The sequence below is a fragment of the Cynocephalus volans genome, chromosome 4, assembly GCF_027409185.1.
Source record: "Cynocephalus volans isolate mCynVol1 chromosome 4, mCynVol1.pri, whole genome shotgun sequence".
Classification (NCBI taxonomy): Eukaryota; Metazoa; Chordata; class Mammalia; order Dermoptera; family Cynocephalidae; genus Cynocephalus; species Cynocephalus volans.
Window position 1 is genome coordinate 21676012 of NC_084463.1, and position 16844 is coordinate 21692855.

Sequence of the window (16844 nt, forward strand, 5' to 3'; positions counted from 1 at the left end):
GAGGATAAAGTTTTTATTAGAGCATAAAATAGGAATGTGGCTGTGCAAATGCGTTTCAGCCCTAACCCCGCCCTACTCCTAACTCCTAGGAGTGCCCAGGCCCTAAGAGCAAGGTCAAGGAAGTGGAGCAACAGCTCCACCAAACAGGAGAGTACCCAGAATAATAGCTCTGACTGGTACCAGCCCTGGAATCAAGCAGAAAGAGGGTAGGCAGAGTTGTAAAACCCTCTGTTAATGCCAAGCAATCAGGGGCATGTGTCTAGTGGCAGAAATGAAGATAGCAACAAGTCAAGGACAGGAGGTAAAGGAATAGAGAAGAAAGAAGAAAGATGATAAAAAGGAGGAACGAAAGCCAGATGATGTAAAGTACGGAGAGCTGAAACACCAAAGGAGGAGTGTGGACAACAGCAGCTCACTTAGTCAAATCCTTAATTATATCACATACTGTGCCTAGGTGTACATTAATTTAATTTGGGGGGAGAGGGGAAGGAGCAGCTGGCCAGTACAGGGAATGTGCATTAATTTAATTCTTACAAGTCAGTTAGGTGGGTGTGATCCATGTGGGCAGGGTGACTTTATGTCCTGGTTTGCCTGGGACAATCCCAGGAGACATCTGCTGTCCCAGGATGTACGATGGACCAGTTTTGGGGTCAGTAACCACAGGTACCCCAGGTTAAGGGATAGAAAATAAACTAGAAGAATAACTAAAGGAATGAGCTGATATCCCCAGAAAGACAGCTACTTGTTTCTAGAGGACTAAAGGGCAGGATAAAATTGGAATATGAACGAGCCAAGGAAGCAGCTGGAGTTACTTGATGCTACACGGGAGGAGTAGGTGGACATCAACAAGCTTCAGAGGTGCTATCCAGACTTCAGTAGTGGGAAATATCTGTCTTTCCATTTCAAATAGAGAGAAGCCAAGGAATATGGCTCACTACTGGTCATTTTTCATGCCCCTCTGGAGAAGCTGCATTCGTGCCTCTCAGGAGACCATGCTTGCCTGGAGCTGGAACTCTCAAAGAGGCATTAAAAATATGCCCTCATGGTAGTATGGCTGTTATTCACGGTGTGCCAACAAGTAGCTGGGAGCAGAGCAAGTCCTGAAATAGTCTTTGCCTTGTCCCATTACTTCCTGTGAATTCCAGCCATGTGTCCCAGTTCAGAGGCCAGGATGCTACCAGTGTTGGAACCCTTCCTCACTTGCTCCTGCAGGTAAGCTGGATGATCTCTTTGCTTCCTGCTGCTTGGGAGAGTGAGAAAGAGGGATATTATGGCTCAGGTACTCCTTTCACTCACCCACACAACCTCTCCACTCTTGACTCACCTTCCTGTTGTTATTTGGCACTCCTCCACACACCACCTTCTTAAACACTGCAGCATGGGGGCAGTATCTGAAGGAGATAGGGAGGGAAGGGAGGAGCAACTGAATCAGACGCTAAGGAAAAGATCCTCAGTTCTTATAGCCCTATAATTTGTCAAAATTGCTTACGATGGTTTAGTATCAGACACTTGTGAGAAAGGAGCTAGAGGTTAATGACCTTTTTACCCATTAAATATCAGTGCCTACCGCTAGCAAGTTTCCCTGACCACCCACAGGACTTTTTCGGTAGCCATTTAGCTGTTTAGGCCCTTTTAGATATAGCAATAAATGTCTTCCCTGGTTTTTTCAAAGAAACAAAGAACTTGGATATTTGTCTCACAGACATGTGAGAACAAATGCCATGAGAATAAGCCACTAGGCAACAGAACCCCAAAATTTCATCACATACACAAACATTCTTTGAACACATTCCCCTCCTCCCACTTCTATCTTACTAAGTAGAAAATAGCATAATTTTTTGTAACAGAATCAAGACCCAGACCCTTGATTGAGGAGATAGGAGTTGGGATATTACGAGAAATTATGATTATAAAGATTCAATTTCATATTAGGCCTTTTAATTGAGAGACAGAACAGTGTAATGAAAACAACATGGGCTTGGAGTCAGAGCTAAGTCTGGCTCAGATATTGACTACTTCTCTGAACCTCAGCCCCCTTGCCTGTGAAATGTGGATAAATGGTGCCTGCCTTGCAGGGTGGCTGTAAGAATAAAAAATTATGCATATAAAAAGTGTAACAAGGCTTAGCCATATTAAGCCGGCTTGGGAAGTGGAGCAATTATGTGTGCATGAGCTTATTAGGTATAAGAATGAGATACTGACTACCACCGAGAGAAGTCAGTGCCATAATAAATGAAGACTGAATATAGAGGTAAAAGGATCAAAGTTCTTACAAAGAGTCAATGGGTATAACAGAACAGGTTTAACCTGAAAAATCCTAAATATCATGCATGTGCGTGTGTGTGTGTGTAAGTGTATACAACTTAACTCACTGAGTTATTGTAGGCACTGTGATAACACATGTTGAATAACTTGGGGTTGACAAGAATGTATGTATGGGTTGAGTAAAGTGTTATAAAAATGAAAGAAGCTATCATTGTCTTAAATATATCAGATGCTGAAATCTCACTAAGAGTCAGTATTAAATTCCTCTCAGCCAACACAGTCAAAAGATAGATAAGCAAAGTGACCATGCATCAAAAAATATTTTGTTTCAGACAATAAAAGCCAAAGTTCTGGAATGCTTGGCAAAGAAAAATCCCAGCCTTGATAAAACTGGTCAAAAGTAGGGGGTTCAATCTACTGAAGGCTGGGTTGATGGTTCATCACTGCATGAAGAATAAGCTTTGGAGAACACATCAGCCAACCAACAAGGCAGCCCTGCTCTCAAATGGTCAACCTCCTTAGGACACCAGTAGTGGCAGCAGGTATACATGAGGACAACCTGAAAGCAGGCAGTCCTTAGGAAGGGAGGAGCAGGATGGGAAAGTGACTAAATTATAATAATTTCCCAAAGTCACTTTATTTAGAGGAAAAACAAAGAGGAATATATGGTAATTGATAAAAGTGAAGTAGCCTCAAGTAGCCTAGTCCCATAAGCTGGGGACAATTTCTTGTTGCTCTAGAATATGAAAGTAACAATTATTTCATTACTCATTTAATAAACATTTGTTGAGTGCCAACTATGTGCCAGGCAGTGTCATGTGCTAAGGATACCTTGATGAATGAGACAGGCACGATCCCTAACCTCAATGTATAGAGACAATCCCACCTCAAATTCTCTGGGAGAAGAGATCAACTCAAGCAAGAAATAGGTTGTAGAGATATGTTCTCACTGCTATGGCAGCAATGAGAAGGGACCAAGCAACTAGGAGAGTTTTGAGGGCTTCATTGCAGGTAATATAAAATCTAGCTTTGAAGAATAGCTAGGTGCATGCCAAGTGGAGAAGAGGAGAAAGGTAGGGCCAGCAGAGTGCATGCAAACTTGCATGTGCAAGCAAACCGTGAAAAGCATAATACATTGAAGAAATGATGTGGAAGAAATTCTGTATAGCTGGTGAGTACATGTGCATGGTGGGAAGTTGCAGAAGATATGACTGTTGCTATGTGTGGTGAGATAGCAAAGAGCCTTAAATGTCAATTAAGGGGTTGGACAGTTGGGTGTTATGACAAGAGAGTTAAGAAGAGTGGTGACATGATATTTGTGGTTTTAGAGGAAAAATGGCCATGGGGGGGGAGGGGAGAGGAACGGGTAAAGGGACACGAAAATCAACTACCACATATGTTGAGAGGTTAAAATAAAATAAAGTAAATTTAAAAATGGCCATTTAAAAGCCCTTTGTCTGACTTTCAGTTCTGGATAAAGATGGAGTAGATACACTTTTCCCTATTCTTCTTGATAAGTACTACTAAAAACTCTGGGCATTATATATAGAACGAACATAAGAAAGCTCTGGAAAAAGTGGAGAAAAGGTAGATTAGTTAGGGACCTCAAGATCTGAGGACAAACACAGTAGTGAGTTATCTGAGTTTGCATTTTGCTTCATATATCCTGGACTGGGGGCTGGAAAAGCCAGCAATCCAGAAAGATCAATGGCACAGACAAAAAAAAGAAAAAAAAAAAAAAAAAAAAAAAAAAGCAGCAACCAAAGCTGGCTCTATCTAGCCAAAGGACTAAGGAAGGGGCAGCCTAGCAGTAATGACCCTACTCCAACGAAACACCACAGAAAACACTACAGCTCCATCCTCTTCCTATCAGTAAAGGGCAAGTGGGGAACCTAGAGTTCTACTTGCACCTGGATGTAATCAGGTGTCCCCCCCACTACTTCTGACACTGTTCTCTGGTGTCAGAGAACTCCAAGTGGGAAGCCAGAACTTCCACCACCTTCCAATGGTAATGAGCACTCCAACCCAACCACCAAGTTGTCATCGGAGGTCACATGGGGAAGCAGTAAGGAGGCACCTTCCCCCTCCCATACAGGTGTTAGTAGAGGCTTAGTGCGGACCTGGAACTCCCATCCATCCAAGCAGTAATGAAGTGCCCTTCCTCTCCTCCCAGGGGTGTCAAAGGAGGCCAAGTGGGAAATCTGGACTTTCACCCCTTCACACGTGGTAAATTGGATAAAAAAACATGGTCCAAATATGCTGTCACTTCCTAAAAAACTAAAACACACTCACCATATATTTAGTTGCCCTCCTGGGCACTTATGCCAGATAAGTGGAAATGTCCATTTATACAAAAACCTGTACACAAATGTCCATAGCAGTTATCTGTAACAGCAAAAAACTGGAAACAACCAAAATGACCCTCAGTGGGTAAATAGTTAAACAAATTATGGTACATTCATATTACGGAATACTACTCAAAAAAAAAAAGGAATGAACTATTGATACACAAAACAACTTAGATGGCTCTCGATGGCATTATGCCAAGTGAAAAAAATCAATTTTAAAAGGCCACCTACTGTATTATTTTATTTACATTACATTTTGAAAGTGACAATATTATAGAGATGGAAAAGAGATTAGTGATGGACAGGAGTTAGGGATAGTGGTGGTGGAGAGGGTGTAACTTTATAGGGGTAATATGAGGGAGATCTTTGTGGTGATGAAATAGTTCTGTATCTTATTTGTGGTAGTGTTTATGCAAATCAACACAGCATAAAATGGCACACACGGAACTATGCATACATATTGTACTGATGTCAGCTTTCTGGTTTTGATATTGTACTATAGCTATGTCAAATGTAACCATTGGGGGAAACTGGGTGAAGGGTTCCAAGGGTCTCTCTGAACTATTTTCCTAACGCCCTGTGAATCTATACTTATTTTATAAAGAGTTTTACCAAAATTTTTTAAAAAGCTTTGTTACCTTTTAATTTCCTTCTACTAGTTCTCAGTTTGCTAATTCTAGAAAAGGGATGGCAGACATTTACCTCTTAAATATAAATCTTTCCTTTTGAGAATATGCTACGGTCAGCTGCCTGAGTTAACTCAAGTTAACATCTAACTCACCCTCGTCAGTACAGATTTCAATACTCTGCCTTAGCTTCCAAGTTATTACAACTCTACTTTTGTCAAACACCTTCCTCTGCACCTCCAGATGACTACGGGTCATACTCCTCCCCACTCCTCAGACAAGGAAACTTAACTTGGAACAGGCATGCCTGAAATCACACAACGATGATGGTGGAAAAATGAGAGATCAGCTCTCCCCAAGGGCGGCTCCATTTGTAGAATCAGATTCCTTCTTACAACCTGGGAGCAACCTCTGTCACTGTGACCAATAAAGCCTCAGACATTGCTCAGAGAGATTGTGAGATTGTGGAGATGTCTGCCCGCCTTACACTGCCCCTGCCTTAGGTTGACAATTGAGAAGACATTCTTATGGTACCATCGTGAAGCAACAGGAATGGAACAGGGAGAACAGGTTGAACAAATCAAAATTGGAAAATGAATTTAGAAATCAAAAGCACGTGACTTATGCTCTTCACACGCAATGACTGGAAGGTAGGTCTTCAAGGGAAGAGTTTTACTAGTAAAAGTCTGAATAAACAAACCAGTGATAAATAATAAAGAATGAAGATATTCTGGCTGCCCCTAGATATCTATGGCAGTAAAAGCAGGCCCCAGATCTATAAACACTCTCGACTCTTTCATCTCCTGTGGCCCAGCAAAACCTTCATCCTAGAATTTCTCCACAAAACTCTTTAGCACTGGCATGAGATCCCTGGCTCCTAGTATACTGCTGGCATTCCTTGCTGTAAAGTACATGTAAAGAACAGGCTCCAAGACTCAGGAATCAAGTTCAAAATATAAATTCCCGGAGAATCCTAGACCTACCTTCTTAGAAATTTTTATTCTCAGACCCAAATGTTCCCTTCCTCAGAATTAAATATCGTCTAAATGTTCACTGTATGCCAAAGTGTGCCCTACTAATTTTTCTCTATTTTCTGAACACTATTACCAAAACTTTTTTTCCCCTTCCCAGTAATGTACTGGAATAGATTCTTCCCAGTTTATAAAGACTGAGTTTCAGCCACAGAGAGATGGAATATGCCCAGGCATTTCTAGAAAAAACAAAAAACACATCAGTTTCTTCCAAGTTCTTGTCTCATCAACTCCTTTTCTACTGCACAGAATGAGATTTAAGGCACACATTACACACCTCAAAATTCAAAAATCCAATCAGATTGAAAACAGATGAACTATGAATGAATACACAGTCCAGTTAATTAACAAGTACATTAACAGTCAAATTTGAGATTCCCTATGAAAACTTCCAGCACATAAAACTTGAGAAGGCCTATATGGTAAATTAACACTCTTACTGCACTTACAGAAACAATCAGATCCAATTTAATGAGACCAGCTTTATTTTATGATCAAGAATGTCTTTCTTGGGGCCGGCCCGTGGCTCACTCGGGAGAGTGCGGTGTTGAGAATACCAAGGCCCCGGGTTCGGCTCCCATATAGGGATGGCCGGTTAGCTCGCTGGCTGAGCGTGGTGCTGACAACACCAAGTCAAGGGTTAAGATCCCCTTACCGGTCATCTTTTATTTAAAAAAAAAAAAAAAAAAAAAAAAGAATGTCTTTCTTTAGACTGTTTTTGATCAAAACAGGGAGGCTGTAGAAAAAATTTTGTTTTGGTGGAAAGTTATGCATTATCTAGAGGACACTCCTGCAAAGTTATATGATTTTAGCCTATAGTTCTCTTCGAACTATTTTACAATTCCACAAATAGGAGATAACTGTGGAAAAGATGTTTTACCTCCATTCGCACATTCAACATTCCTTTATTCATGTAAATTTGTGCATTTTTTCCTTTTCCTTTTTCTTGGAACCAATTATAACATCTACTTATTTCCTTCATTAGTTAAATAAAATCTTTAACACATGTTCATTTTTATATATGTCTGAGTCATGATTTTACCTTTTTCTGAAAGTTATCTTTTAACATATAAACAATTATCATGTCAGACAGAAAACCTATGTGCTAAATAGAATTACAAGTAGTATACTATGGTTGGAGTAATCTTTTTTTTTTTTTTTTTTTTTTTTTTAAAAGATGACCGGTAAGGGGATCTTAACCCTTAACTTGGTGTTGTCAGCACCATGCTCTCCCAATTGAGCTAACTGGCCATCCCTATACGGGGATCCAAACCTGTGGCCAAACACTCTCCCAAGTGAGCCACAGGCTGGCCCTGGAGTAATTGTTTCTGATCAAGAGAAATGAGATAAATTTTCGAAGACATTTCAGGCAAACAAAAGGCCTGTTAGTTCTAAGGAACTCTTCTGCCAACTGACCTAAATGCTACCAGCCAATACTCAGCTCCGTAGAATCCCAAGGAGAGGCCAGACTCAACCCCATGACATTCATGTAGGGGCAATATTGCAACTTGGAACCAATCCCGGTGAATCTCCCTATATATCATTCTACCTAACAAGGCTTACAACCCCAACTACTCAGTTCAGGAAGGGCTCCTAGCAAACACAGAAGCATGAGGCATGATGGTAACTGAGATAAGTGGCTCATCAATTTAAAGCAATGTGTCTTGAAATGAACATCACAACCTACTTCCTCTATGTCATACAGCAGAACTATACCACATGTATACCACAGCCTAAACAAATTCCCTATCCTCTGCTGCGTTGGTGGGCCAGGTATGTAGCGATATGGATCCAATCGCATTTTTACTTCTGGAGTCAAACTAAGTTTCATTAACAGCTATTCCTCTATACATTTCCATTTTGCCAATGGTCAGGTGGAAGAGGTAGGTAAGGGGTTCAGAAAATGTAATACATAGAAAAATACAAATTTACAGAGAATTAACTAAGTCTCCAGCTTGACAGTTTACCTGGGTCAGATCACATTCCTTGATAAATGGATTTTCCAACCTGAGCCACTACATGTGAGTCTACTACACTAATATAATAACAAGTACCTTCACAGTTTTCAGAGACCCATATCTAGCTAAACTACTGATTGCTGTTGTGTTGGTTCAAGCTCCAGTCCTGCTCTACTTCAAACACTCTCTTCCCTTTATCTCCCATTGTTAATCTCAGTCTCAGTCCTACTCCTTGCCTTACGTCTGTGTAATCCCCCTCTCAGTTTCAGCTCTGGTTTTGGTCCTTCTTTATCTATTGTCCCTAACCCAAGTTACTTGTAAAGTATGAACAAGGGGTTATGGCCATGTGGAAAAAGACTATCCGACCACAAGTCCTAAAAGGTAGAGCTGAAACATAGTCGAGTTTTATGTGTAGGATGTAAAGCCCTAATGAGTGACATAAAATGTACTGGGCACCCGTATGGCAAATGCTTTGAACTTCTTAGAGAAAACAACTGTGCCCACCTAGGAAAACAGGGTAGGCATGTTATCCTGCTGAATCATAACTCAGTCTTGGCAATGAGATAAGGTGGGTGGATCTTTTCAGATGAGGGTACCTATGGCTTTGAACCAGGAAGGACTTCAATTTAGGCATCACGTAATCCTCAGGTTGAGCAATAAAGAAGACATGTTAATTTGCAATTTAAATGGCACACCCATTCATCTGGCAAACTCTCTCACCCCTTGATGCTCCACCTTCAAAAATTCTGGTTTTACTAGGTTTGGTATATGATGAAGCAATGAATAAAGTCAAATAACCAAATGCAAATCAAATGCTAATGTCATTGTAACCTAGGGACATAGAAAACTTCTCTTTCACAGTAATACAAGAGGCCAAATTGGTTGCCCCTATGTTCATATTTCTCACTAGCTCATTCCCAGCTAAAATATCTGAAACATCAAAGATTCTATGTCTAGTCAATGTAAGGGAAAGCCTTGCCTCTTGAATTGTTAATCAACAACTACATCCAGTGAGGACATATAATGGGGGTGATGATGATAATGGAGAGAATAATTCTGATATTACTGTCCAACATTTATTGTACTTACCATGTGCAAAGCACTATGTTAACCACTGTATATGGACTACCTCATTGAACTCTCAAAACTCTGTGAGGAAAGTACTATTATTATTCCCATTTTGTAGATGACAAAACTGAGGTTCAGAAAGTTTAAGTAATTGGCTTAAAGCCACACAGTTGATGCATGGTAGAACCAGGATTTAAACTGTGACCACAATCTTAACCACTGCACAAAGTATTCTACAGCAATAGGGACTTTGAAGACAGAGCATGAAAAAGTTTTGACAATGTATTAGTCTGTTTCTGCTGCTTACAATAAAATACCTGGAATGGGGTAATTTAGAAAGAAAAAATTTATTGCTTACAGTTTCAGAGGCTAGGAAGTCCAAAGCCCAGGGAACACATGTGGTGAAGGCTTTCTTTGGGTGACTTCAGAGACGGCAGATTATCACACTATGAAAATGGTGGAGCAGAGAGAGCAGAGAGACAGACTCTTCGTGCTCCCCATTAAAGCCCTCCAAGCCATGCCCATGACCACCTTTTTTAATCCATTCACTACGGCGTGGTCCTATAGTCTAGTCACCTCTTCAAGGCCCTCCCTTTCAACTACCATAATAGGATTTCCCACCCTCTTAATAGTCACAGTTTCTTGGGAGCCAAGTTTCTAATACAGAAAACTTAGGGGACACAATTCAAGCTTCAGTGAGTTTTGGGGAGACATAAGTCAATCTATTACAGATACATAGAGCAATTTTTTCAATCTCTAAAGACTCTATTCAGAAGGAAGATAAAAAATTAGTGACTTTTACCATCCCTGAATTGAACGACATAAATATAAATATTCCCCATCTCACCCTAAGATTTCAAAGCTGCTTTTACTAAATTACCACTTTATTCTTTTTGTCATTTCTACCCTAATGTTCTCCATAGTCTTTCATCCCTGATTTCTCAACTTTTATATGCCTGGGAACTCACCAGATACACCATAAAACCAGGTGACTAGGTGCCTCTCTGATTACTCTGGTTGTAAGCTATGTTAGGGAGCTCCCATACAGACCTGGTCTCTGGAATGAACCTAATTTCTATTTAATCAGTCTTTCTTTTTGAAAGGACACAAAATGCTGTAGCCTCTAAGTTCTAGTCACTGCCTATTAATAACTTTGTCAGAAGTCCCAGAACTGAGGGATACTGCTTTTCTTATCCAAACCTCCTATTATTTGAGCGGGTAGAGAGGAGGACAGTTACAAAGTTTAAAAAGTCTCTTCAGGTTTAAATATTTTGAAGGAAATTACTCTAAAAAATTCAACAGAAATGGAATAGATAGCATGATGAAATCCCTGTAAATATATTGCCTGGATTCACTATTATCAAGTTTTTTGCTACACTTACTTCATCTATCTTTTTTGTCCCATTTTATTGAATTCTTTTAAAGTAAATATAATAGTAAATATAATTTTATTTCATCCGTATATACTTCAGTGTCCATTTCTGTATAGATATTTTCTTATATATAACCACAATGACATCACCCTACCTAACAAAATGAAAAACTTAGGCTCTATTTAAATTCCCCTGATTTCTTCAAAGTAAACTTTTTTTTCAGACTGTTTCTTCACATCAGCATCCAAATAAGGTCCATACATTATATATGGTGGGTTTATCTTTATAAATCTATCTTAATCTAGAGTCATTTCCCCATTATTTAAATTCAGGCTATTAGCTTGCTGAAGAAATTGGTTCAGTTTTCCACAGAATGACCCATATTCTGGATTTCTGCTTCCCTGTGGTATAATTTAACTTGTTTCTATTTCCTATAAATGGAATCCCACAGCTTCTCTCTTTACATATTGTCATCATCTAAACCAGAAAATGATTTGACTATTTTTTCAATCTCCTCGAGGATGATACATAACTAGCACCATTCTAGATGAATAGGAGAGAAGTTAGTTTATCACATATAATGAATTCTTTAGAACATTAGGGCTTAATTTTCTCATGAAACCCAGATGAGAAAGGCTGAATGACTTGATTACATTCAGTTTCAACTACTGGCAAAAATATTTCAGAGAAGGCATTGTATGCTTCATACTGCATCACATTAAGAGGCACACAATGTCTGTTTCTCTCTCTTTTAGTGATGCTAGGATGGATTAGTGGGTTCCAATGATGAATATATTTAATAGGCTCATCTATTAATGATTGTTGTAGATGTTTCAGCCTGGAGGAAACCTGTGGCAAGAACTAAGTGATAACTTCTACCAAGAGTGATCTCATCTTGGGGCCTGGAAAGGATGACTCATGTGGTACAACACCAAACTGTCTTAATCAAAGGGAATCAACTTGATTTCTTCTCCTCTATTACTCCTCTAATAGTGGTCAGTAATACTGAGAGCAAGACCAGGAAAGGATCATTCACTTCTACCCTAAGAGAACTTTAAAAATCTAAATCAACATATTTAAAGTCCTTTGCCCAGCAGATTGGGCCCAGCATGCCAGGAGGACATTTGCTTTTGTCTTCCTCTATAATATTTTCAATCTCCCAAATGCTTTTTTAAACATGAGAAACATGAAAAACATGCCCAAGATGGAACACAAAGCAAATTATGTTCACTACACTTAGAGGGAAACTAAAGGAAATATTTTGCTTCCCCAAACATCATCTATGTAAATAAACACAGAAATATAATTCCAGCTACCTCCTTTGTCACCCTTAAATGGCTAGAAGATATGAAAGCAAGTTTTTAGCTTCTGCACCCAGTGTGTAGTCAATAAAGTTGTTGATAGTCTTATTCCTGCCCATCATAAAAGGGCTATTTAGGTAAGGGTGAGGCCTGGACAATTGAGTAATGTACTGGAACAATGCAAGGGACAGAACACAGAAGTTGACTACATCGAAGCCATTGCAGCAAGCTGTTTCATGTTGGACTGCTTAGGAAAACATGTCATATGTGCTTTTTGATGGTAGTTACCACAGGAAGACTAGCACATAAATATCCTGATACTACCATAATCCTGGAATTGCTTCTGTTACATACATGATTCCTTCTCTCTGCATGGACTCTGGAAATTAATAAAGCTCCCTTCCGGGTTAGAGCCAAAGCTAAGCTTTCAATGAGGTTATGCCTCTCTTGCTGGACTTATGCCAATATTCTTCTATACCCTTCTGTTCTGCCGACATTGACCTATAGAACTTGCATCTACTCTGACAAGATCAGTGTTGGAGACACAGTGGAAGGGAATGAACTTATCTCACCCTTATATCATGGTCCACAAAACCTACCACTAGTCCACACCTCAGCATAAAGAGTGAATGAATTGAAAAACCTGAGAGTGAGGTTAAATGTATAAAACATAATAAATTCATAGAATGTTACAGCTACAAGAGAAATGGAGGTCACTTAATATAAAACCCTCTTATTTTACAGAAGGAAAAACTGTTGCCAGAGAAATTAAATTATTTGCCCCAAATCACAGTGGCAATGAGGGAATGAAAAAAAGGCAAAATGATTCCTAATGACCTTTTTGAGTAAATATCACAAATGTTAGGTAAAAGTACTAATCATGTAGAAATATTTGAAAATTTTTAATGACAAATTTGTTCATTCATTTAACAAATATTTACCGAGGTCCTTAAGAACTGGGGATATAGCACTGAACAAAAACAGACAAAAATCCCTATCCTCATGTAGTGTACAGTCTGGCGGGGAGTGGTCATACAGCTACAAGTGTCATAAAAGAGGATAGGGAGTAACAGCATTTGGGCGTGGCTGGGAAGGTTGTATTTAAAAATAGGACAGTCAGGGAAGGCCCTCTCATAAGGTGCATTTGAGCAAAGACTTTTAAGAGTTAAGGAGGTGAGCTGAACATTATCTCAGGGAGAAGTGTCCCCAGGCAGAGAAAATAGCAAATGAAAAAGCCCTGAAACAGAAGTGTCCCTGGAACATCCAAGGAAGAACAAGGTAATGCAGCTGAGCAGAGTGAGCAAGGAGGAAAGCAGTAAGAGATAGAGCCTCAGAAGTAATGGGGATCATATTTTGTAGGGCCTTATATGACACTGTGAAGACTACAACTTTTCCTAGAGTAAAATGAATAGCCAAAGGAGGCTTTGAGCAGAAGAGCAGTATGATCTTACTTATTTTGAAAGTACTGCTCTGGCTGCTGTGCAAAGAACAGTCTATAGGGGGCAAGTAGGGAAGCAAGAAAGCCAACTTGGAGGCTATTGCAGTAACTCAGGTGAGACATAATGATGACTTGGATCAGGATTATAGTGGGGCAGGTACTGAAAAAAACTTGTATTTTGAGTATATTTTCAAGGAAGAGCCAACAAAGATTAGATATGGGTGGTATAAGAAAGACAGGAGTGAAGGTTGACTCCACACTTTTTTGACCAGAAGAAAAAGAGGATGCAGTTGTCATTTACTGAGATGGGGAAGACTACAGTAAGGGACAGATTTTTTTGTTAGTTGGTTTGATTGCTGTGGGTGTGGGTAGGGGGTGGAGATCAAAAGGTTGGTTTTTGGAAGTGTTAAGTTTGGCTGCTGTCTTGAGAAAATATACAAGGTGCAAGCAGGGAGATTACTTAGAACTAACTCTTAATAATAACCCATGAGTGAGATGACAGTGGTTTGGATCAGGCATCTGGAAGTGAAATGCAGATATATTTTGAGGATGGAAGTGACACAGTTCGCTAATGAAGTAATGAAGAATGAAAGAGAGAGAAAAGGTGGCATCAATGATTTCTACAAGGTTTTTGGCCTCAGCAACTAGAAAGATGGAATTGTTATTAACTGATATGGGGAAGACTGTGGGAAGAGCAAATTGGAGGAAAATCAACCATGTGGAAATGTTAAGTAAACAGTCAGGGCTATAGAGTCTGGAGTTTAGGGGAGAGATCTGAACCAGAGATATAAATTTGGGAGTTATCAATATATAGATGATATTTAAAGCCATGAGACTAGAAGAGATTACCAAACGTGCAAGAGAAAAGCAAGAGAGAAAAAAAGTCTCAACCCTGGAATACTCTACTAAGAAATTGGAGATGGGGAAAAAACAACAAAGGAAACTAAGAAGCAACAGCCAGTTGAAGCTGGAAGAAAAACTAAAGCTTTGTTGTTGTGGAAACCAGGGGATAAAGTACTTCAAAAAGAAAAAATCGATCAATTGTTTCTAATTCTGATGAAGTCTGTAAGGTCAAGAAAGATGAAGTCTGAGAACAACCACTGGATTTAGCAATGTGGAAATCATCAGTGACTTTGAAAAAAACACCTTCATGAGAGTTAAAGGCAAAAAGTCTTACTAAAATTCATTCAAAAGAGAATGTGAGGAGAGGAATAAGAGCAGTGACTACAGACAACTCAAGGAATATTGTTATAAAGGGAAACTGAGAAATTTAGTGTTAGCTGAAGGAGGATGTGGGGTAAAGAAAGGTAGTAATTTCTTTCTCTTCTTTTTTTTAGTTGGTTGTTTTTTAAGATGGGAGAATTTACAACAGGTATATACACTGATAGAGGTGCTCAAGTAATCAGGGGAAAATTGATGATGGTAAGAGAAGGGGAAGAAATGCTAAGGCAATGTCCTTCAGTAGGTGGGAGGGAACTGAATCCAGCTACAAGTCAGGGTAGGTCTAAGACAGGAGAACAAACAAGTTCATCCACATTAACAGGAATTAACAGATGCAAGCAGGTGGGTAGATATGATGGTGGGGACTTGTGAAAGTTCCCTTTTTACTGCTTGTTTTTTCAGTGGTACAGGAAACACTGTCACCAACTGAGAGAGAGGATGAAGAAAACCTATAGGAAATTTGAGGTGAGTAAAGAAATGAAACAGTTATCTAGGAAAGTGTTCATTCTTATTCAATTGTTTTTCAGTCAAAATGCCTGCCATCTACCCTATTTGAAATTCTAGGCCCAAATTTAATACTGTTCCTCCTAACCCCCATCCTCACCCCCAAAATCAAAATATATCTCATTTAGGCTCAGTTCTTACCTTTAGACCTCATCCTCCTTATAGGTCCCTGCTAATCTAAAAAACTGGTAGAATTTGTCCTTACAACTCTGATTTCACAAACATGTAAATTCAGGAAAAACTCAGATTCCAGGTTCCTTTCCAAAGAACATTCATCCAATTCAAACAGGATTCATGATATACTATCACAAAGGTCAGGAGACTGAGGCTTCTTCTTTTGTATTTGCTAGCTATCCCGGCATTCTCTAACACTAAAATGATAAATCATTAGATACTGTTTACATATGACCAAATTACAATGCAAAAACATACTCATTCTCGGGTGAAATATATACTCATAGGCTGGACTTGAAAGTTTCTTACTCCTATGCAAGATCTAATCCCAGCATTCTACTATCAACTTGATGCCAGACTAGTCAATTTACCTGTTTCAGATAATCCAAACTAAAAGTAGAACAAAACAAGCAAAAAACTTTTTCAGCCTACAAAACTGAAACTCTGCACCCATTAAGCAACTCCTCCCCATTTCCTCCTACCCCTATAGCTCCTGGCAACCACTACTTTAATTTCTCTCTGTAAATTTGACTACTTTAGGTACTTCATATGAACAGAATCATACATAATTCGTCTTTTCGTGACTGCCTTATTTCACTTAGCATAATGTTGCAGTGTGTAACAGAAATTTCCTTCCTTTTTTAAGGCTGAATAACATTCTATTATATGCACAGACCACATTTTGTTTATCCATTCATCCACTGATGGACACTGGGTTGTTTCCACTTCTTGGTTATTATGAACAATGCTACTATGAACATTGTTGTGCAAATATCTGTTTGACATTCTACTTTCAATTCTTTTGGATATATACCAAGAAGTGGAATTGCTGGATTATGAGGGCTTCTTTTTAGAATGATAAAAATGTTCTAAAATATGATAGCGGTGATGGTTGCAAAATCCTGTGAATATACTAAAAACCATTAAATTGTACACTTAAAATGGGTGACTTGTGTATGGTATGTGAATCATAGCTAAATAGAGCTGTTAAAAAATACAACTTTTAAGGGCTGAATCAAGTACATAATTATTTCAAGGATTTTGACTAAACTGGGTAATTAATCTGGTTAAATAATCAGTTAATCTTGTTGTTTAGGTAATTTTTACTCTTATTTCCAATGACCTGGCTAGGTGTAGAGGCATTTTTTGAGACATAACCTAAGTGCTTCTTCAACACTATACATTAGAGAAAATAGGAAAAAGAAACTGTCAGTATCTGTCTTTAATTCATAACATTAAATCTTTTCATATTTTGTAACAGAAAATACTGTGAAGACATATCAAATCCATACCACCTATGGCAACTTTTATTTCACTTGCTCTGTAGGCATGCCATTCACCAAAGTTTTTAAAGACAGGGAAATAAGGCAGGACTTTACTCACTTTGACTCCAGATTCACTTTTTGAAATGCCACTCACAATTATTTCATACAGAAGATATTCAAAAGATAGAGGGTTTATTCCCCCTTTTTTCACAATAAAAATTTATACAATTAAAAATCTCTATGTGCAATGTCACTGAATGAGAAAAGAGGCA